Source organism: Ictidomys tridecemlineatus, chromosome Y, assembly GCF_052094955.1.
Source record: "Ictidomys tridecemlineatus isolate mIctTri1 chromosome Y, mIctTri1.hap1, whole genome shotgun sequence".
Taxonomy (NCBI): Eukaryota; Metazoa; Chordata; class Mammalia; order Rodentia; family Sciuridae; genus Ictidomys; species Ictidomys tridecemlineatus.
Window position 1 is genome coordinate 13,853,586 of NC_135494.1, and position 23,614 is coordinate 13,877,199.

A 23,614-nucleotide genomic window follows, 5' to 3' on the forward strand; every position below is an offset into this window, starting at 1 on the left:
AGGGGGAGGGCGAAAGATGAGGGTGAGGGGTGAGGGTGAGGGTGAGGGTGAGTGGTGAGGGTGAGGGTGAAGGGTGAGGGGTGAGGGTGAGGTGTGAGGATGAGGGTCAGAGTGAGGGTGAGGGTGAGGGTGAGGGGTGAGGGTGGGGGTGGGGGTGAGGATGAGGGTGAGGGTGAGGGTGAGGGTGATAGTGAGGGTGAGAGTGAGGGTGAGGGTGAGGGTGAGGGGTGAGGGTGAGGGGTGAGGGTGAGAGGTGAGGGTGAGGGTGAGGGTGAGGGTGATGTTGAGAGGTGAGGGTGAGGGTGAGGGGTGAGAGTGAGGGTGAGGGTAAGGGAGAGAGTGAGGGTAAGGGTGAGGGTGAGGGGTGAGGGTGAGGGTGAAGGGTGAGGCTGAGAGTGAGGGCGAGGGTGAGGGGTGAGGGTGAGTGTGAGGCGTGAGAGTGAGGGTGAGAGATGAGGGTGAGGGTGAGGCGTGAGGGTGAGGGTTGAGGGTGAGGGTAAGGATGACGGTGAGGGTGAGAGGTGAGGGTGAGTGTGAGGGGTGACAGTGAGGGTGAGGGTGAGGGTGAGAGTGAGGGTGAGGGTGAGGGTGAGGGGTGAGGGTGAGGGGTGAGGGTGAGAGGTGAGGTGAGGGTGAGGGTGAGGGTGAGAGGTGAGGGTGAGGGTGAGGGGTGAGAGTGAGGGTGAGGGTAAGGGAGAGAGTGAGGGTAAGGGTGAGGGTGAGGGGTGAGGGTGAGGGTGAAGGGTGAGGCTGAGAGTGAGGGCGAGGGTGAGGGCGAGGGTGAGGGTGAGGGTGAGAGTGAGGGTGATGGTGAGGGTGAGGGTGAGGGTGAGGGTGAGGGGTGAGAGTGAGGGTGAGAGTGAGGGTGAGAGGTGAGGGTGAGGGTGAGGGTGAGGGGTGAGGGTGAGAGTGAGGGGTGAGAGGTGAGGGTGAGGGTGAGGGCGAGGGTGAGGGTGAGTGGTGAGGGGGAGGGCAAAAGATGAGGGTGAGGGGTGAGGGTGAGGGTGAGGGTGAGTGGTGAGGGTGAGGGTGAAGGGTGAGGGGTGAGGGTGAGGTGTGAGGATGAGGGTCAGAGTGAGGGTGAGGGTGAGGGTGAGGGGTGAGGGTGGGGGTGGGGGTGAGGATGAGGGTGAGGGGGAGGGTGAGGGTGATGGAGGGTGAGGGTGATAGTGAGGGTGAGAGTGAGGGTGAGGGTGAGGGTGAGGGGTGAGGGTGAGGGGTGAGGGTGAGAGGTGAGGGTGAGGGTGAGGGTGAGGGTGATGTTGAGAGGTGAGGGTGAGGGTGAGGGGTGAGAGTGAGGGTGAGGGTAAGGGAGAGAGTGAGGGTAAGGGTGAGGGTGAGGGGTGAGGGTGAGGGTGAAGGGTGAGGCTGAGAGTGAGGGCGAGGGTGAGGGGTGAGGGTGAGTGTGAGGCGTGAGAGTGAGGGTGAGAGATGAGGGTGAGGGTGAGGCGTGAGGGTGAGGGTTGAGGGTGAGGGTAAGGATGACGGTGAGGGTGAGAGGTGAGGGTGAGTGTGAGGGGTGACAGTGAGGGTGAGGGTGAGGGTGAGAGTGAGGGTGAGGGTGAGGGTGAGGGGTGAGGGTGAGGGGTGAGGTGAGAGGTGAGGTGAGGGTGAGGGTGAGGGTGAGAGGTGAGGGTGAGGGTGAGGGTGAGAGTGAGGGTGAGGGTAAGGGAGAGAGTGAGGGTAAGGGTGAGGGTGAGGGGTGAGGGTGAGGGTGAAGGGTGAGGCTGAGAGTGAGGGCGAGGGTGAGGGCGAGGCTGAGAGTGAGGGCGAGGGTGAGGGCGAGGGTGAGGGTGAGGGTGAGAGTGAGGGTGAGGGGTGAGGGTGAGAGTGAGGGTGAGGGTGAGGGGTGAGAGTGAGGGGTGAGAGTGAGGGTGAGAGGTGAGGGTGAGGGTGAGGGTGAGGGGTGAGGGTGAGGAATGAGGGTGAGGGTAAGGATGAGGGTGAGGGTGCGAGGTGAGGGTGAGGGTGAGGGGTGAGAGTGAGGGTGAGGGTGAGGGGTGGGGGTGAGGGTGAGGGGTGAGGGTAAGGGGCTGAGGACTGAGGGTGAGGGAGAGGGTGAGGGGTGGAGTTGAGGGTGAGTGTGAGGGGTGAGGCGTGAGGGGTGGGAGTGAAGGTGAGGGCTCTGGGTGAGGGCTGAGGGTAAGGGGCTGAGGGCTGAGGATGAGGGCTGAGGGTGAGGGTGAGGGCTCGCGGTGAGGGTGAGGGCTCGGGGTGAGGGGTGAAGGTAAGGGGCTGAGAGGTGAGGGTGAGGGGTGGGGGGTGAGTGTGAGGGTAAGGGGCTGAAGGCTGAGGGTGAGGGTGAGGGTGAGAGGTGAGGGTTGAGGGTTGAGGGTGAGGCTGAGAGTGAGGGCAAGGGTGAGGGTGACAGTGAGGGCAAGGGCGAGGGTGAGGGTGAGGATGAGGGTGAGGGTGAGGGTGAGGGTGAGGGGTGAGAGGTGAGGGGTGAGGGTCAGGGTGAGGGTGAGGGTGAGGGTGAGGGGTGAGAGGTGAGGGTGAGAGTGAGGATGAGGGTGAGGGTGAGGAAAAGGGGCTGAGTGCTGAGGGTGAGGCTCAGAGTGAGGGCGAGGGCGAGGGTGAGGGTGAGGATGAGGGTGGGGGTGAGGGGTGAGGGTGAGGGTAAGGGTTAGCGTGAGGGTGAGGGGTGAGAGGTGAGGGTGAGGGTGAGGGTTAGAGTGAGGGTGAGGGTGAGGGGTGAGGGTGAGAGGTGAGAGTGAGGGTGAGGGTGAGGGGTGAGGGTGAGGGGTGAGGGTGAGAGGTGAGAGTGAGGGTAAGGGTGAGGGTGAGAGGTGAGGGTGAGGGGTGAGGCTGAGAGTGAGGGCGAGGGTGAGGGTGAAGGGTGAGGGTTAGAGTGAGGGTGAGGGTGCCGGGTGGGGGTGAGGGGTGAGGGTGAATGTGAGGGTGAGGGGTGAGGGTGAGGGTGAGGGGTGAGGGGTGAGGGTTAGGGTGAGGGTGAGGGTGATGAGTGAGGCTGAGGGTGAGTGGTGAGGGGGAGGGTGAGGGATGAGGGGTGAGGGTGAGGGTGAGGGGTGAGGGGTGAGAGGTGAGGGTGAGGGTGAGGGTGAGGGCGAGGGTGAGGGTGAGTGGTTAGGGGGAGGGTGAGGAATGAGGGTGAGGGGTGAGGGTGAGGGTGAGGGTGAGTGGTGAGGGTGAGGGTGAAGGGTGAGGGGTGAGGGTGAGGTGTGAGGATGAGGGTCAGAGTAGTGAGGGTGAGGGTGAGGGTGAGGGGTGAGGGTGGGGGTGGGGGTGAGGATGAGGGTGAGGGTGAGGGTGAGGGTGATAGTGAGGGTGAGAATGAGGGTGAGGGTGAGGGGTGAGGATGAATGTGAGGGTGAGGGGTGAGGGTGAGGGTGAGGGTGAGGGGTGAGGGGTGAGGGTGAGGGTCAGAGTGAGGGTGAGGGTGAGGGTGAGGGGTGAGGGTGGGGCTGGGGGTGAGGGGTGAGGGTGGGGGTGGGGGTGAGGGGTGAGGGTGAGGGGTGCAGCTCCTCCTTGGCCCAGGCTTGGTGTCTTCCTGTTTTTGTGCCAGGGCAGTGACCCAATGGGGAAAACCGGGACAGCTCCCAGGCCCCTGCAGGCGGAGGGCAGCAGCAGGTGTTGAGGCTCGTGTGGTAGCAATGGGGCTGGAGGGTGTGGTGGTGCAATGTGAGCCACTAGGAGGAAGGTGCTTCTGTTTCAAGACGTCAACACAAGCTCAGGTCAGATCCCCCAAGCAGGCTGGACCCGGCTCGGCAGGAGGCCCCTGAGCCTGCTCTGTGAGGTGAGGAGTGGAGCAGCCTGGGGCCTGGGGCTCCCAGCTGGGCATTGCCTCGGAGTCCTACCCTGCTTGGTCCCAGCCTGTGGTGGCCCTGGGAGGTGTGGAAGCTTTAGGAGGGACCAGGGACAGTTATGTATTATTTCTGATGTGTTTAAAAACTCAGCTGCTTAGTTGTTGGAGGTGTAACCTGAAGAGGCACTTGGACCTCGGCCTCTTCCTCTGTCTTTGCCTCCATGCCACCATGATGTGATCAGCTTTGGAGGTGTCCCCCCAAATCTCATGTGTGAGATGGTTCAAGGGGGTTCAGAGATGAGATCATAAGATTATGAGAGGTGTGACCTCATCAGTGCATCAATCCCCTGATGGACCAATGGGTGGTAACCCTGGGGGCGGGACAGGAGCAGTACGTCCCTGGGGGCATGAGAGGTATATTTTGTCCCTGGTGAGTGGAGCCCGCTCTGCTCCCTGTTTGCCATGTCCTAAGCTGTTTTTCTCTGCCATGCCCTTCCACTCTGATGTCCTGCCACACCTGCGACCCTGAGCAATGGGCTTAGCCATCTGTGGATGAGACCTCTGGATCTGTGATCCCCAATAAACTTTTCCTCCTCTGATTGTTCTTGTCAAATCATTTGGTTCAGCAACAAAAATTCTGACTGAAGTCTCTGCCATGATGTTCGGCCTCACCACAGACTCAGAGCCATTGTCAGGGTGACCATGGATGGAATGAAACCTGTGAAACTCCCTCCGGAGTCAACGTAAATCTTTCCTCTTTTTAAGTTGATTGTCTTAGGTGTTTTGTTACAGTGACTGAGAGCTGACTCACACAGTTGTCTAATAAGATCTGTTATGTAAACTCAAGTTGCATCAGGTGATGAATTGGGGGCAGGAAGACACCTTTGCAAATGTAAATTTCCCTTGTAAAAGGGAAGTTTATTCTCTGCTTTTAGCCCAAAAGGGGAGGGCAGAGAGGTCTCCCTGTTTTGCCATTTTTTAGTTGCTTTCAGCTCAAAATAGTCCTTATGCTCCAATGGCATATAAAGGGTGGCTTGTGCTGGTCCCCTTTATGGGGATTTGCATTCCTTCCCACAGGGGAGGCAGGGCTAGAGGCCACAGTGGGAACCTGTGTGGAGGCACCGGTGAAGGGGACTGACCAGAAGCAGCCTGGGCTTCAGAGGATGCTCTGTGCTCTGAGGCTGCGTGGCCTCCTCGCTCAGGCCTGGCTGGGACGAGAGAGTCACAGCTGTCCGGTTGGGTGCTGTGGTTTGGATATGAGGCATCCCCAGAAAGCTCATGTGAGACAACGCAGGAGTATTCAGAGGTGACATCTTTAGATTAGGAGAGCTATAGCCTAATCAATCAGTGGATCGATTCACTTGAAGGATTAATAATTTGAATGGACTAATGAATGGTGACTATAGGCAGTTAGGGGGTGGATAGAGGAATTAGGTCCCTGGGGCAGGGCTTTGGGTTTACATCTTGTCTCTGGCAAGCAGAGCTCGCTCTTCTTCCTGCTCTCACGAACTGGGCTGCTCCCCCGAGCTTCTGCCATCCTTGTGCCGTGCTGTTCTGCCTCACCTCGCACCCAGAGCTGTGGGGTCAGCTGACCATGGATGGAACGTCTGAGCTGGGAGCCAAAGTGAACTTTTCCTCCTCCAAGTTTCTTTTCTGTTAGACGTGTTGGCCACAGTGATGTCAATGTGCCCCGAGACGTGGGCTTGGTGCTGTAGACCATCTGACCACGTGGTTCAGAAGTCTTTGAGATGGTTTGTGGGAGGAGCTTGGAAAAGTCTGGAGATGCGGGATGGAGATGACTTAGGCCACTGTAAATAGAGCTTGCAGGGACTCTGGTGAGAGCTTAGACGAGCAGAATGACAATAGACTGTGACAGTCATGGCTGGGATCACGAGGTCACAGAGGGAAGGAGGACAGGACTGGGTGTAAGACTTCAGGCTACTCACTTTACCTTCCAGCAAAGAAGCTCCTACACTTGGCCCAGGTTCTGAGACCTTATGGGAGGGTGCATTTGAAAGCGATGGATGCATCAATCTAGTGGAAGAAATTTCCAGTCAGCCCGGCACTTCGTCGGGGTGTGGGTGTAGCAGGTTCACTGCGAGAACAGGAGCAGAAAGTAGAGAGGAAGGGTCTTTAAAACTTGCGATTTGACCAGAAAAGTGTGTTTACAATGAAGGCCAAAGAAAGGGAGGTTGTTAAAGAGACTCCGTCTCCTAAAGAGACACTAAGGGCTTTGTGCAGAGACCATAGAAAAGATGGCTCAGGGCGTTTCAAGGGGATAAAAGGAGAAATTCCTTTGAGAAAAGACCATGGGGACATCCTGCTGGCACAGGGGACCTTGGAAGATGTTCCACTATGTGGAGCCACTCAGGCACTGAGAGGTCACTGCAGCCATGGTCCCAGGGAGCCTGGCTACTATTCCAGATGGTGGCAGATCTTGGACAACCGTCCACGAGGGTCCGGCTCTGCAGGAGTGCAGGGTGCTAGAGTTAGAAGGTCTTGGGGGCATCCCCCAGAGTTTCAAAGAAAGGCCTGGGAGGCCAGCAAGGGAGAGGGTGGGAGTCCCAGCAGGCGGCCCTCGAGGTGGGGATGAGATGTGAGAAGGAAGGAGCAGTGACCATGGAGACCCCCAGGGTCTAGAAGCCAGTAAAGTGGACATCTGCTAGAGGACCAGCAGACACGGAGCAGAAACAGGCCACCAGAGAGGCTGTGTGGGCTGTACAGCAAGGCCACAGACACAGAGCTCATCACGAGGCCGTGTGCCCAGGTGCTGGACGTGGAGCTGCAGGACGTGTGCCCAGCTGAATTCAGCCTTGTCCTACACCCATGCCTTCTTTCTACAACCACACTGCTCCCTCTTGTAGTGGAATGTTCATTTATGCCATTCTATATTATGTGACTCACTCTGATCCTTACAGGGGCTCACAAGCAGAGGTCGCCTTGAGTCTCAGGTGGCATTTTGGACTTGGCCTTTTGGGCAATGCTGGAACAAGACCATGGGGACTCCTGGAAAGGGACTAAGCGTGTTTGGCTTTGGGAGATGGACATGAGCTCCGGGGTGCCAGGGGGGGACTGTTATGGCTTAGATAGGAGGTGTCTCCTGAAACTCACGTGTGCGACATCAGGAATGTTCGGAGGGGAGGTAATCAGGTCACGAGAATCCATCACCTAATCCATGGATCGATCCACACAGATTAATAGTTTGAATGAATGGATGGAAGCTGTAGGCCAGTAAGGGTTGGCTGAGGAGTTAGGTCCCTGGGGTGTGCTTTGGGTTTCTGTTTTAGGCCTGGCAATCGGAAGTCCCTGTTTCCTGGCGATCATGAACTGGGCAGCTGTCCTCCACACACCCTTCTCCCACAGAGTTCTGCCTCACCTCGCACCCAGAGCAAGGGAGTCAGCTGGCCACGGACTGTGCCTCTGAATCTTGGAACCAAAATAAACTTCTCCTCCTCTAAGTTGTTCTTGTTGGGATGTTTGGTCACAGTGATGAAAACCTGGTTTAGGCACGAAGAGGACTCTCCAGTCAGGCCACTCTGTGGGACAGGCTGCGCACGCCAGAGACCCACAGACAGTATCACTGGGCAAGGTCGGAGTCTTGGGGTACGTTTCCCTCCTCCTGAGCATCAGCTCCTTGGCCACTGACATCTGCTGGTTTCATTCCAGGATCAAGAGTGGAGCTGGCCGTGATTACCTGGCGCCAGCTCACAACAGGAGAGGTGTGGCATCTGGGAGGCCCCTGGGCTGGGTCCTGGGCTCCTGGGGGAGTGGAGCTGGCTCCTGGCCATCCATCAGGGCAGTGGACTCCTCTCCATGAGAAGACACATGGTAGCTTAGCCTGTGGATACAACTGTGTGGTCAGTGGGTCCGGCAACTTACCAGTCAGGCTGAGGAGGATCTAGCTGCTGTAACAAATGTGTCCTGACAGTGGCTTTGCCAAGTTGGCTTCTGTTTCCCCCCTCATAACAATCTTTGCAGGTGTGCTGGTCCACAATGGCTCTGCACACATGATGCAGGTCCTGCTCCCGCCCTCCCAGACATGATGCGGGTCCTGACTCCCCCCACCTCTGCCTTCTCTTCCTAGGTCAGGCATTCTGTTTGACCCTGTTTTGGTGCCATGGATACATGAAGCAGCCAGGGGGAGTCTGTGGATCCCTTGAAAAATAAGATTTCAAAATTAATGAAGTAAAAATACATGATTACAAAGGAAACGCCGAAGGTCCTTGTGAGAATATCTACACACGTATTTGAGGAGTCACGCAGGGCTTTTTGATGGATGCGTCCAACACCAGATGAAGGTCTAATTAAGCTCCAGGAATCTGAGGGAGTGAGGAGTGTCATGTGTCTGCAGTCACTGTTGTGACACGAATATGCCTGTGATCTCGGGCTGTGACTGAGCCCTGGGTACCGTCAAGGTGCCTCTGTGGTTTGTGGCCCATTTCTCAGCTGAAGGAGGGGCTGTGTCGGAGGAGCCTCATAAACATCAGCAGGCGATTCATCTCATCCAGGTTCACAGCCCTCGGGCCGAGAGCCGCGTCCCAGGCCTCACCATCACTGGGAGGGAATGGGGGGCACCCTGCTTTTAATGGCTTTGGCCTAGAAGGACAAACTCGAAGCCCCCCATGTTCTGTTGGCCAAATGACCTGCTACCCTACATGCGAGGGAGCAGGGCAGCTGCAGGGGGACTCTGAGGGGACAGGACTGTCGGTGCAGTGTGCTGGGTGAGCGCCCTGAGTCCAGGGCAGAACGCGTGGCCCGCTGACCCGGGCCCTCCCTTCCTGCCTGGCTTTGAGCCCACCACATTTGCTGAACCCTGGGCCGATGCCGGGGGTCTTGACAGTCTGCTGGCCACCGTGAAGACATAACAGTCTCCGTCCCCACGCAGGCAATGCTCAGAGTGGAACCATGTCTCCCACGCTGAAGGCCCAAGCCCTGACTCCTAGGACCTGTGAAGGGACCCTGTTGGGAGAAAGGGTCTTTGTGGAAATGCGGTTAAGGTGAGGTCATTGGGGCAGCCCTGGCTGCAATGTGACCAGGGCCCTTCTTACCAGAGGGAAATGTCGAGTGAGGACGAAGGGGGAAAGGCGTGAGACGACAGGGCCGCCAGCCGAGGGGCACCAGCAGCCAGGGAGGCAGCGGGTTCCGCCACACACCAGCCGCGTGGCCTGCTGAGACCTGGGCTATAGACCTCCAACCGGGGGAGCTCATGGTTCTCTTGGCTGAAGCGCTGGACCCATGGGGTGTAGCCATGGCATCCCTGGGAGACCAAACGCTCCCGAGTGGACGGCTCTCGCACTTTCAGATGTGACGGCGTCACACCCACCCTGTTTCTGAGCAGACGTCACTGTGCCCCTGCTCTGCACCCTGAGCTGCACTAGGTTCTGGGGCTACAGGAGTAGGAGGGACCCAGTCCTTGTTCTCATGAAGCTTCCTGTCCAGGGTCCCTGCGCCCAAGTCCATAGACAGTGTCACGAGGTTTCCATAATGACAGCAGGTGACCCAAGGAGGGAGTCCTAGGAGCACCTGGTGTTCCTCGGGCAGAGGGATGCCAGCGCCCTGGGAGGGTGGTCAGGCTAGAATGGCCCAGGGCGGTCACAGGTGGGCAGGGAGTTCCTCCAGGGGCCTAGTCCTGGGGCCTGAGCTGGGAGGCGGGAGAGCGTGAGGCAGCCAAGGACCTGTGCCGCTCTCCGTGACTGGATGTGGAGGGCCCGAGGGGACTGAGGAGGAGACGGGGGTCACAGAGGCGGGGACAGCCACAGTCATGTGAGCCAAGGTCACCGAGGTCAGCTGAAATATTATCCCCAGAAAAGGAGGACGTCAACCATCCTCATGATTAAGGTCTCCTCAATCTCTGACCATTGAGGTCGGCGAGTCAAAAGTGGAATCTGATCATTTACATTCCTGTCTCTAGCCTGCCCGGGCCCCTGCTTACCCCCCACCCCAATCCTCACTGCTTGAGGGGCGCCCTGTGGGGGCACGTTCCGCAGCTTTGGAGAAAGCCCTGGTGGGGAAAGCGGGAGTTATGGTTTGAAGTGGATCCCTTCCACAGTCCGGAAACTGTCCACGAGGGTGGTGCTGAAGTTGGGCAGGCCAGAGCATCTGCCACAGTCCACCTCGGCTGGGATCCGCAGCTGCCCCACACAGCCGCAGCTCGGCAGCCCTGCCCTCCGGCTCCCCTGTGTCGCTCACCACCTGACCGGGCTGTGCTGATAGCCGACACTCGCTATGGGCCTGGAGGTAATGGGAGGACAGGGGACCCCAAGGAGAAGGATGCCATCCGCCGAAGCCTTGCCTTTCAGCCCCTCCCGGGGCTCTTTCCTCTGGGAAGGGAATATGGCACTTCTCACAGCTGGTGCTGCACAGCATAGGATTCTTTGCCACATTCGCCTCCAGGCCTGGACACGGGACCTGCTCCTTCCTCAGTGCCCCCCAACCCCTGAGCCATTCATTCATTCTCTTTTATGTTTTCTTCACTCTTAGATTTAATTATGGGCCTGATTTCAGCACCATCTGTCCTCTGGCTGCGAGACACAGGGGTCACTTTAAATGGTGCCGCGGTGTCCCGACTTTGACAGCTACCTGGAACTTGAATCTGTGGGCCCGGCTTCCATTCTCTCTGTGGAGTCCGAGGCTGTTCACGGGCAGCCGCTCTCCTGGCCCTGCGGTCACCACGCTGCCTGCTCTAGTGCCAGTCACTGCCTAGGCTGAGGCTTGTGTCCACTGCCTGCCAGCACCTTGCCACACACACTCTGGGTGGGAGACTTGGAGCCCTGATGCTGCTCAGAGGGTCACTACTCCCTGCCGCCCCCTGACATGCCAACTTGAGCAGGGTGGCTTAGGGAGCAGTGTCACCTAGGGCTCCATCAGGTGGACAATCCAGTTCCAGAAGCCACCTGAGATTCACTCTCTAAGTTGGTTTTGGAGCAGAGCCTCGGACAAGGTCTTGGGTGCAGATATTTTAAAGGGAGGTCAATCCCAGGAAGGGGACAGGGACAGACATAGCTCCTGACTGCAGAGCTCCAGTGACCCGCTTCCACCCACCAGGCCCCCCTATGGCCTCCACCAACCCAGTAGTCCATTCAGCGACCAGTGGATCAGCCACTGATGCAGACAGAGCTCTCATGATTCCGTCACTTCCTGACAGCCCCGACTCTTGACATTGCTACAGCAGGACCAAGCCTTCAATAGCCGGGACTCTCTGGATCCAAACCATGATATCGAGGTGAAGGGGCCTCCATTGCTTCCCAGCAAGCCCTGACCTGGCACCCCAAAGCAGAGCCACACAGTGCACCCAAGCAGCCCCGGGAAACTGTCCACCTCAGTGGTACTGAAGTTAGGTGGGCTGCGGGGCTACAGCCTGGAGTACCACCAGGCCCCCTGTGCCCACTAGGGTGCAGATTTGGATCCAGAATGGATTTGAAATACTTGAACACCTTCTCAACAGCCTGAAGTCTTCCTGCTGTGCTTCATGCTTTTGTTGAACAGTGCTGATTTCCTCGACCTCTGCCCGGCCTTTCAAAACAGCTCCTGACTCCCCAGGGACTTGCGTTCTTGGTGGGGGCACCGCACCTGTACCTGGAGAGTGGAGGGCAGCAGACCAGCTGGGCCCTGTTGGTGACCTGTTTGTCAGCTCCTGTTGGCACAGGGGAAGGCGGCCTGCCCGCTGTTGCCCGGCGTGGGAGGAGCCTCGCACCGACTCCTGTTTTTGCATTTCCGTCGAGTAGCCTGCTGGAGGCTGGGTAGGGCGGGACAGGATGCTATAGTCTCTGGCTGGGATAAATAGCGCCTGCCCCAGTTTTCTCAGTTTGGGCTCCTGGAAGGAAACGTCAGCTGGCCCATCAAAAACAAAGTGCTCCCCGTGGGATGGCTTAAGCACATCACCTGGGAGGGCATTTCCTCTCCTGCGTTTCTGAGAAGCCTGCCCTAGTTTATCTCCTGCCTGCCTCCCTTGAGCTTCCCCAACCGGAGAAAGGACACAGCGCTCCCCCTTCACAAAGGAGGGGCCCAGGAGCGCTGGCCAGGGGCTGCCGTGGCTCTCTGGAGAGGTGCTGAGCCTGACCTTGCTCAAGCAGAGGCCTCATCACAGATGGGACCGAGCGGGACGTGAGGACGTGAAGGCAGAGGAGCTGGTGGCAAGCAGGTGGCCCCAGGCCAGGGCCTCCTGAGTCCTCCCCATGCACAGGGCCAGTCAGCAGTCAACGCTCTGCCAGAGGGAAAATGAGGGACCCCGGGTTTGGGGATGTGAAAAGTTCCCCAATTGTCTGTGCCTTTCCTGGGAGCCCAGGCCATCTTCTCAGGGTCAGGGCATAAAAGCTCGTGTCGGGGCTGTGCACTTGTCCAAGGTGCAGCTTGAACGGGTCACCACGTCCTTCTGAGCCCCAGCTTCCTATGTGCAGAGGGCACAGGTCTTGCCCTCCTCAGCTGGTCACGGGGTTGGTGTGGTGACACCAGGGTCGGGCCCCTTCAGGACACGGCCCTCAATGCAGTGGGCTCCTCTTCCTTCTCCCCGTGGGCTGCCCTGTGCTCGGTTTCTGCATGGCCCAGCAAGCACGTGGGCTGGACTGACGGGCCACGCGTCCCCACGGCAGCTCAAGGCAGTCTGGAGAGTGGCTCAGGGCCGCCACAGATGTGGAGGCACCGCGAGCCGCCTCCCTCTTTGATCTCTACTTAAAAAATCCTATCCCCTCAGTAGCCTCACTTTAGGCTGTTCGGTTCTGCGGATTTCCAAATCCTCCTTTAAATAAAGACCAAAAGGAGTCAGTGCCGGGCCTCTGCGCCCCTCTCCTGCTGCTGTTCGTCTGTAGAGCTTGGGCTGAGAGTGCTAGTGAAGGACTCCTGAGGATGAGGAGTACCAGACCTGGGACTTGAAACTAGCGGGGAGACGTGGTCACCTGCGCGGCTCCAGCTCCTCGCCCGCCCCTTCCTGCGCCTCTGAACTGCCAGGGGCAATTGCTGTCATGTGCTAAGCATACAGGGCGCCATATGTACCACTCATTAGCTCTCGCCGGGATCTGGAGGGCTGGTGACTGGGACCGTCATCCTGTTTTACAGTCAGGAAGCTGAGACTCAGGGAGGGCAGGGATTTGCCTAAGATCCTATAGAGTAAGTTGTTGATCTGGGATTTGGGCTCTAGGATTCTGGATGGAATTCATGTGTTTAAACACTTGGCCATACGGCCAAGGACTCAGGCAAAGGAGAGTCCTCCACCGCACCTCGGGTCAGCCCATTTCCCGCTCCAGCGCATCCCAGGTGTGTGCGCACGGAGCTGCCTGGGCATTTGGGATCCCAGCACATTTCCAGAGACGGCACCTCCTATGGCATCCTGGAGGACTTGGGACAGGGATATGGAGCAATGCCCAGGAGGACCTGGGGCCAATTCCTATTGTGACAGCTCCAATAAGGAAGAAAATACCTGCTAATTTTGCACCAAGGTCAGTGGTGTGTTCAACGCAGAACCGAGAAGCCATTTTTCTCTGACCTTAAAACAAGGAGGAAGAAGGGTGAGCTGAGTTTATGTCAGAAGCTGCCAACCCCCACTGTTGCTCTGTCCAAGGGGAGGCCTGGCTCTTCTGCATGTGCCCTGGGCAGCAGGACCTGTGTGGTTTGGTGAGGGAGGGCACCATCAGTTGGAAGGAGAGCTCTCGGCAGAGGGGCAAGGACTGCGCTGAGCCAGGCTCCTGCATCCAGGGTGCAGCAGGACGGGCCACTGGCAGCACTGCCCCAGAGGAGGGGGCTTTCTAGATCTGCTATGGGGTGGGCCCCCAGGGTCCCCTGGCCCCTCTCAGCACCAAGAGATGGCCTGTGTGCGTCAGGAGGGGAGGGAGGATGAGAAGTGGCTGCCTCTCCACACCCACCTGTGCAAACTCTCAAGAGGGACCACCTTCCTGCCCACCGCCTTGGCCTCTGCTCTGCGCTGGGCTCACTGGCCCCCTTGACCTCCACCATGGTGTCCAGGCCACATGGGTTCACTTCAGCTGCCCAACACGGTACCCAGACATGCAGCAGCTCCAAACTACACACACAACCCTGGTGACCTCTCCTGGTTGTGTGGCTGGCCGTGGAGGGCCCTCTGGTCCCTGCCCAGCTGACGTGTCTGTGGCCTCCAGGCAGGTTGGCTAGTGGTGGGAGGTCTAGCGTGGCCTCTCTTACCTGCCTCTCCTGCAGGGGGCCTCTTATCTTCCCACAGGCTCACACCGGCCTGGGCATGTGGAGGCCCGAGGCCTCCAACCACAGCAAGAGGGCAAGATCCAGTGGGCTCCAAAGGTCCACGTGGAGAGGGTAGGAGGCCATGGGGTCAGAGAGGGGCAGGAATGGGTCTCCACCAGTGATGAGGGTGTGGGCCACCCAGGAGTCTGTGTTTCAGGGGTGACCACTGTAAACAGGCGTGTGGGGCAGGCCCAGGCAACGCTGTCCGTCCAGCTCAGTGCACACAACCTGAGGTCCCTCTGGGGACAAGGCCCCAGGCAGGATACAGGCCTCATTCTCACACCAAACCCTGCTCCGTGCCAAGCCAGGAGCAGCCGTCCCCTCAGCCCTTCCCACCAGGGGGCAGAGGGCATCTCCTCAGTGTAGATGCAGCGTTGTTTGGAGCAACACAGGCCACAGGAAAACCAGGGTCACACATGGGGTCCTCTGTCTTGCCAGTCTGTCCTGTGGACGGAGGGCTACTTGGAGAGGACAGCGGCGGGCAGGAGGTGTGAACGTGCCTGCTGGGCACCGCCGGCCCTCACGTGCTCTGCTTGGAGGTGGGAGACCTGCTGCCTCGCAGGCTCCTTAGCATGCGGAGCAGCTACTGTTGGAAGTCCGAGTGGTATTCACGTCTGATTCAGCCATCAGGCGAGAGCTTCCAGGAAGGCAGAGGAAGTGCAGGCGGCGACGAGAGCCACCTCTGCCCTGCAGGCCATGGGGGCCTCAGCCAGGAGCCTCATGCTGCATCGCTGGGCTTCCTGCACCTGGACGCTGAGCCTCCACCCCTGGGCCCCTGGAGGGGTCCCACCCCCAGCCAACCTTCAGCTCCATGGCTCTGTGCGAGGGAGCCTTCAGGGTCCCGAGTTCATGGGGCAAAGGGGGCTTAAGGCCATGTGCTTAAGCTGCAAGGACTTGTCACCAGGACCTGCCTTCCCTGGTGCCTTGTGAACAGCCGTTGGCTTGGGAAGAGCTAGCTCGTGTAGACTGACCACGAGGCATCAGATTTTACAGCCAGTGCGCCATCGCGGGAGGCCCCAGGACCTCCCTGTGCACCTGAGACTCAGAGGACCAGCGGTTACCTGTGTGAGAATCCACTGCCGACTTCCTCCCCGTGCAACCCGTCTCCACGGCTGAGGAGCATCGTGTTGCTATAGCATGAAACAATCGCTACAGTATCAAACAGGTTTATGTATGGAGGGCTTCCATCTGTCCTTCCATCCACCCATCCACCCATCCATTATCCATCCATCATCTCTCTGTTCGTCCGCCTGTCCATCTATCCACCATCCATCCATCCATCCGTCTCTCCATCCGTCCATCATCTGTCTGTCCATCTTCCCTCCCTCCCCTGTTTCCACCCATCACCTGGCTTTCCATTCAGGACGGGTGCCCAGGTCACCGGGAGCTGACGGTGGGCTCTTAGCCGTGGTGGGCAGGCAGGGCTCCTCCAAGCAAGTGCCTCGGCAGCGGGTCAGTCCCTGTTTAGAAGGAAGAAGGCGTCCACTCTGTGAGCCCCAAGGTCCTTGTTCCTCCAGCCAAGGAGTCCCTTCTGCTCAGTCTTCCCGCCTCTTCCTGTGAGGCTTGGGGAAAGGACCTCAAAGAGGGAGAACAGCAGCAGATGCCTCAGGCACCCTATGTGGGCTTGGGAGATGAGGTCCAGGCACAGGGCAGGGCGGGTGTCGGAGGGGAGGGGAGGGGCCACACGGAGACCACGCCCCCTGCCAGGAGCCCAGCTCACCACAGCAAGCCCCCTTCAACAGAAGGAAGCCAAGTACCCAGGAAGAGTGTGGGGACCTATAAAACAGGAGGGGCAGTGGCCAAGGGACAAGCCCACCCCTGCAGAAGGGGGTTTTCACTCAGTAGATGAGGCTCAGAGCATGATGGAGAGGAGAGGACACACTGGCATGGACTCCGTCCCAGCCACCCGCAGCTGAGGGCGGCCCAAGGGGATGCTCTCCTTTAATATCGTATCACGTGATTGTGTCCCCCAGAAACACTCCCAGATGCGGGGACCCAGGGCGCATCTCAGAGGCCCCCCGCTGTCCTCTGTGATCAGGGAAGCACCCTGGAAACAGGTACCACCCAGCCCTCTCTGCAGCTAGCCAGGAAGGAGCAGGGCTCTCATCCTGGCCAAACAAGTGTAGGCAGAAGTCCCTACAGAAGACGTCCCTTCAAAAGCAAAAGGAAATTGTCAACTAGAGGTGGCTTTCGCCTCTCTGCCTTCCTCCTGCTGGGATGTGCACGCCATGCCTGGGACTATGCAGCCATCTTGCAACCTTGAAGATGAAAGCCACCTGCTACGGAGGGCACAGGGAAAGAGAGCAAGTTCATGTCCCCACCCTGCACCACCCTCCTCTGGACATCTGTCTCAAAGGTCTAGGATTAGGCAGGCAGGACGGAGAGGGATGGTCAAGAAATGAGGGCAACTCAGGGCAACAAGACATCTTCTCTCAGGCCCAGAATGTGACTGAGTATGGAGACAGGGTCTTTTGAGGGGTCCTCAAGTAACGTGAGGTTTTTAGCTTGTGTCCTAGCCCAGTGTGCTGTGGGGAGAAAGAAGAGCCCCCCGGAGCCCCCAGAGGGGGAAGCAACTGGAGGGAAGGTGGCGGGAGGAGGGCGAAGGTCGCAGGAGCAGAGGGAAGGTGGCGGGAGCAGAGGGAAGGTCGCGGGAGCAGAGGGGGGGTGCTACGCCCCCAGCTGCATCCTCAGGGCTGGTGAGGCCGGGGAAGGGGGTGTGGGTCTGGATTTAGGTTTCTTCACTTCTCTGTTTTAAAAATGATCTAAATTGTGATTTTAGTAAATAGGATGAAATTTTTAAAAAAAACTGCTTCTTTATCGGAAAGAGGGCGGCCACGGCTGGACCTTTGGCACCAGCAGCCCAGGCCTTAGTCACTCCAGTGGGGTCTGACGGGCCACTCCTCAATCTCGGGCTTGTTGCTTTGACTGTGAAACGAGGGAAACAGTCGGGCTTTCTTGGAGGTTTAAAGGAGGATTACAATCAAGTGGTCTGGGCAGCGTGGGCAGGCCGGTGCCTCCCCCCACAGTGGCTCTTGTTCTATTTTCTGGCTAGAGCACCGCTTTGGAAGGGGACCAAATAGCTGCTCAACAAAACTGGAGGGGGGCATTCCTCTCTCCCTCTGTCAGGGAGTGAGCTCTGCTTTCTGGTTTAGAAATGGGTCTCAGGGGAGCTGCCTGTACAAAGGGGCACCCAGCCCTACTTCCCAGGTGGCCTGAGCGACACAGCTGAGCCCTGGCCTCTGATTGGACCCCTGGAGTTTCTCCAGGTGCATTTGGGGATGTTTTTAAGCTGCTGGGGAGTCGCCAACAGTCACGATGCAGTGCTGGGGAAGCACCAGGAGTGACATGTCATGGGCGCCCGGGGATCAGAGGCCCACCTCTGCTCGGAGTCCCAGTTCTAGGAGGGACGTGGAGAGGAGGATATGTGCTGACCTGGACTTGGCCCTGCCGGTGCTCTTCCCGCTTCTGCCACGAGGCCAGCGTTCCGTGTCATCCTGGGGCCGTGCTCAGCGTTCTTCATGGAGGCCCAGCTGCCCTTCAACCCCACGTACTTGGACCATAGCAGCCAAGAGCTGAGCTGCTGAGGGCCTGGCAAGAGCCCCGGGAACCGCCCCCTGAGCTTTCTTATTACAGAAGCCAAAACCAGCAGCAGTGTATAAAACCACGAAATGACCCGCTGGCAGGAGGCACACACAGGCTTGACACTGGTCCTGGACAGGAGGGCCCCGGGCAGGTCCCCAGGCTGCCTGTCCCCTACACCCCCAGGCAGCTCCTGGACCCACGTCTTCACCCTCCTTGTCTCCCGGGCCTGCACAGTTTGACCTCAGAAGACACCTCCAAGGCCACCCAAATAGTCCCGCAGGACAGGGACTCAAAACCAGCCAACACTGTGACACTCTCTGAAGGGGCTGGGCAGACGCCATCGTCACCAGGCTGCATGGCCAGGAGGCAGGATGTGGGGCCTTCAACTCTGAGCTTCGAAGCCGGCCAAGCCACAGGAATCCTACAGACTGCATTGAAGCCTGTGTGGCACAGGAGGAGGCACGGCCCGTGATGACCTTGTGATGTCCTTGTGACGCAGGACACATGAGGCTAGACACCGGAGGAAGTCGCAGGACGCAGGTTTACTTAGACTGCCGCGGTGCAGAGGGGCTCACGCCCAGACACCTCTGGACCTTGAGCCTGGAAATTGCTTTCGACTCATCCTCAGGGGGTGGTTTCGTGGCAGTGGGTGGGAGCGATTGCTCTCTATCCCGTGGTCTTGGGCCACACAGAGCTTTCACACGTCTTGTCTGCAGACCTGGCGCTTACAAGAGAGAGAGCTACCATCCACAAAGCCTCTGCAGGAAGCTTCTGCTCTCCTGTGGACACCCTTCGGAAAATCTTTCTGATAAGAAGAGAAGCTTTATTATGGCAAGGGTCTCGGGGTTGGGGAACTGGTCTGTTGCTTAGGGTCACTTCCCAGAAACTTGTGGCACCTCCCAGATGAGGAGGGAGGAATAAACACTGCCGAGGAGACCAGCGGTGGTGGGTTCGGGATTCTTTCCCCACAGGTCAGGAGGTCCTCTGCTGGTGTCTCCCAGGGCTGGCAGCCGGGCTGGAGAAGCAGAAGGCCATGGCGGCAGGCTAGTGTCCCGCTCTGCTGGCCCAGACCTGGCCCAGCCTGGACAGGGGTCCTGTCTACAGCTGGCTGCTGCCTGGGCTGTGCTCAGCTCTCGGGTGGGCGTTCTTGCCGGGGCCTCCGTGGTGGCGCACGCGCAGATGTCTGCTTCCTCAGGCCAGTGGCGGTCCCTTGGGGAGGCGGGGTTCCTGATTAGCCTCGGCCCCTGGGACACTCTCCCCCCACGCGTCCCCTCTGCCCCCTGAGGTGGAGGAGCACCAGGAGTCTCTCCCCACAGCTCCCACACACCCGAGGGCCCTGGTGCCCATCTCAGCATTCTGACCCACTCTCCCTCCCAGAGGCCCCTGGGGGTCAAGGTCAGGGAAGGGGCTGGGCCTGGGGTGGGTGCTTCCCAGGCCCTCGGGTTTGCCTCCCATGCCACCCGACCACGGTGGGCTCCTGCTGGCCTGGCCTCTGCTCCCTCGACCTCACCCCCAAGGAATCGGCCCTTAGTCCGACCCTGCCCTGTGTCTGCATCCCAGCTCTGTAGGGGACACCCTAGCAAGGGTGGTGCTGGGGCAAGACTCCGAGGGGGACAGGAGGTGACAGGGGAGGGGTGGAGAAGGCTCCTGGTGAGGCTGGGCTTGAGTCGGTCTGGAGGTGAGGTGGCATGTCAGGGCCAGGGCAGGGAGGTGCAGGGACAGCACAGCGGAAGGCACCCAGGGTCCGGGGCAGGAGGCAGGGACAGGACGGCCTGGTAGGCGGCAGAGGGTCTTTGGCTGTGGGTCTCTGCCTCTGGTCATGATGCGTGAGCCCTGGGTTTGGGGCAGGGCTGTCCGTGCTGGAGGACACCTGTGGTTTGTACAGTGGCCTTGGGCCTCCTCCGCCAGGCTGGGAGATCTCACTTAAATACTTCTGACACCTCATTCCCAGTGATAGCCAGAGGCTGTGCACCTGGAGAGTGGGCCACAGAAGCCCCCAGTGCATGGAGAGCGTCTTCTTTCATAAATTGAATTTGGCGGAGGCACGCCGGCTGCCCGGCCTTGGACACTGGGCCCTCTGGTCTCGCCGGGGCCCCTTGGCCCAGCTCAGCGGCTCCACTGCAGCCGCGGGGGGTGTGGCCCCTGTACTCAGCCTGCCACCTGGTTCTCTGTGGACTTCCTCTGAGCCACAGGGGTCTCATCACAAGACTAGGGTTCCGAGGGATGGCGGTCGAGGAGCCAAGAGGGGCCCAAGGACAGTGCATGGGGGCTCCAAATAAGGCTCCCAGGGTCACTCCTGGAGAGGCCATGTCAGGCTAGGCTCCCTCAGGGAGGGGCTACCAAGGGGGAGGATGTGGCTTGGGTGGGGGATGGTGGGGGAGGGCCTGGGGGGAGGGCAGGGCATCATGGGGGAGGGCAAAAGGAGGGGATATCGGGGGAGGGCATGGCTGGGGGGAGTGGATGGCATGGGAGAGGCAGCAGGGGGAAGGCCTTGGGGCACCTGGTCCTGTGGTGGGGGATGGCTCTCCCTCCCTGTAGCAGGGGTGTTTGCTGTGTGGTGGTGCGGGCTTGGCAGGCAGCTGGATGCTTTGAAGGACAGCGCTGTTGTCACCCAGCAGGGTGGCCCGAGGGGTGTTAATAGAAGGGGAACAGGCAGGCTGTCTTGCTAAAGAGTCATCTGGGAGACCTGGCCCAGCCTGGCAGGGGTCACGGCTACAGCCCAGTAAGTTCTGATGCTGAGGAGGAGCTTTAGTGCTGTCTTTAGGAGGAAAAGGGGCAGTGCCACCGGCGGGCAGCATAACACCTGGATCCAAACTTGGCCTGTGCGGGGCTGGAGGGAGGCGGCCCTGGGCTCTGGCTGGCCCTGAGCCTGTGTACGATGCCCAGCATCCTCCAGGCTTCACGGGGCCCTCCGGGAGGGTGAGCTGAGCAGACAGGGAGTTGTTCTGGCCTTGAGAGCTGAGCTCTGTCCCCAGGGAAGGTCCTTCGGACCCCAGCTAGCTTGCCTGGCGTGTCCACAGGGAGCTCTACCTGCCTTCCCAGGGCGTCGAATGGGGAAGGTGAGGCAGGGACGGCCTCTGTCCTCTCTGCCTTTGCTGCATACTCCAGGTGGCCTTTCTGCTTGGGAGAACTTATAACTAATCGTGGTTAAAATAATTTGATAATAATAATAACAACGAAGTGCGGCCGAGGGGCTCGGAGCTCAAACGTGGATCATAGCACTGACGTTCTAAAGCCATCCCAGCAGCCCAGATCTCTCACCCAAGGTCCCTGTCAAAGACAGTGACGTGGTGACCAATCGTGTGTGGCCAGGTCAGGAGAGGCCAAACAATCCCACCGCACCTCCCCGGCCTCGTCAAAGGACAAACGGAGCCCCAGGAGCAGATCAACGAGGTCCCAGTCTGCCATGGAACAACAGAGCAGTACTGGAAGGAAATACAGATGACACGTTGGTTGAAGAACCAGCCCCAGGTCTGCGGTAGCTCAGCGCAGAGCATTGCCCAGCGCGCAGGCCTGGGTCTGACCCCCAGCACCACGTCCTGAATACAGAGCGACTCTGGGGTTCCCACTCCGGCTCTTGACTCACTGGGTTCCAGAACCAGAAGAGAAACCCTGGGACAGGAGGTGCGGGCTCCATTTCTGTGACCCAGGAATTTCCAGAACACAGGACCCTGAGCAGGAGAGAGTTGTGTGTCCCTGATGGGGGCAATGGTAGTCCCCGAGGGCGCTGCTGAGTCTTGAGGGGACCCCAGGGCCAGGCTCTGTCTCAGTCCCTTCTCCGACAAGGGAAGAGGCAGAGAGAGTGTGAGCTTGTGTCAGAGCCCCGCATGGACTGGGCTTGGGTGTCCACTGTGGGGTGGCCACGGGGGCTGGCTACAGCAAGTCAGGGAGGGAGCCACTCAGGTGTGGTTCGGCCGGAGGAGGGGCCTGCAGTCCCTCGGCAGGTGTGTGGTCAGCGGAGTGGGATGGGACAGGACCACCAAGACCCAGTACCACACAAGGTGTTCCTGGCCAGGTGCCCTGTCTGGGTGTGAAGGAGCTCCTTTGTCTTTCAGAATGGCCACCTTGCCCTGGGTCAGCAAGCAGCCCTGGTCACTGCGCTGCTGCTAAGCCCAGTCCTGGGGCTCCTCTGGCTGTGGTCCAGGATGCGTCCACGTTACTGCCCAGTCGACTTCTCATAGAAGTCAGCATCACGTCCCGGGTGCCGATGTGTGTCCTGCTGGCCCCGTGTCCGTGTTTCCACGGGGAAAGGAGTCCTGCGGAAGGCGGCCGTTCTGCTCCTGTTCTTTGGGTGGGGAAACCGGCCTCGAGGCTGGGAGCATGGCCTGCTGTGGGTCAGCTGTGCGGCTCACCCTGGTTCAGGCTCAAGCCCTCGCTACCAAGTGGACACTGTTAAATATATTTTCCTCCAAAGATGAATAAATGGGCCTTTACGAAAATTTAGTAGGGGAATAGAACTCAGCTGAAAAATCAAACACTTGGAAAACCACTTAGTGTTTTTATTTACAGAGCAGCTTGGGTGGTCCCGAGCTCTCATGAGATTTATGGCTGCAAAGCCAGTTCCTAACGCTACGTGCTCTCGAGCTCACAGGCCCCCCAGGCCCCCGTTTGTACTCCACCCGCCTCCGCAGGATGAATGGCAGAGGGTGCGGGGAGGAGGGTGCCGCCCCAGCTAGCCAGGAAGGGCAGGGCGAGGGGCAAAGTGCTTCCCGGAGGAGACACTGCAGTTTGTTCAGACGCTCATGTGTCATTCACTAGAGCAAAAATAAACCCTATTGGCCAGGAAAATAGAAGCCCTTCTCCCCGCCCACTCCGAGCCATCTGCAGCACAGCTGGGACGAAGGGGACAGTGGTGGAGTTTGCCCAGACATCACCCCACTTTGAAGATCACACTGCTCACCAGGTCCAGGGACGAGCCTCTGCCACCTCCCCAGGGAGAGCAGGGACCCTGAATGCCTAAGCCAGGGGCTGCGCTGGGACAGGTGGTGCCATCAGTTCCAGAGGCCCCCACCTGCGCCATGCACGTGGGAGGCTCCTTCAGTCTCTCACTCACCCACTCACTTACTCACTGTCTCACACATTCACTCTCACTCACTCACCCACCCATTCACTCACTCACCCATCCACTCACTCACTCACTCACTCACCCATTCACTCACTCACTCACTCACCCACTCACTCACTCACTCACTCACCCATCCACTCACTCACTCACTCACCCACTCACTCACTCACTCACCCACTCACTCACTCACTCACTCACCCACTCACTCACTCACCCACTCACTCACTCACTCACTCACCCACTCACCCATTCATTCACTCACCCACTCACTCACTCACTCACTCACCCATCCACTCACTCACTCACTCACTCACTCACCCATTCACTCACTCACCCATCCACTCACTCACTCACTCACTCACCCACTCACTCACTCACTCACCCATTCACTCACTCACTCACTCACTCACCCATTCACTCACTCACCCATCCACTCACTCACTCACTCACCCATTCACTCACTCACTCACCCATTCACTCACCCACTCACCCACTCACTCACCCATCCACTCACTAATTTACTCACCCATCCACTCACTCTCTCACCCATTCACTCACTCACCCACTCACTCATTCACTCACCCATTCACTCACTCACTCACTCACTGATTCATTCACCCACTCACCCATTCATTCACTCATTCAGTCGTTCACTCACTCACTCACTCACCCACTCACTCACTCACTCACTCACTCACTCACCCATCCACTCACTCATTTACTCACCCATCCACTCACTCTCTCACCCATTCACTCACTCACCCACTCACTCATTCACTCACCCATTCACTCACTCACTCACTCACTGATTCATTCACCCACTCACCCATTCATTCACTCATTCAGTTGTTCACTCACTCACTCACCCACTCACTCTCACTCACTCACTCTTTGCCCTCATCCACCCTCTCCTCTGCTTTCCTAAACACCACGCCCACACACTCAATCCTCTCAGCTCCATAAAACAAGTTAAGCCTTAATTTTTCAGGGTGACA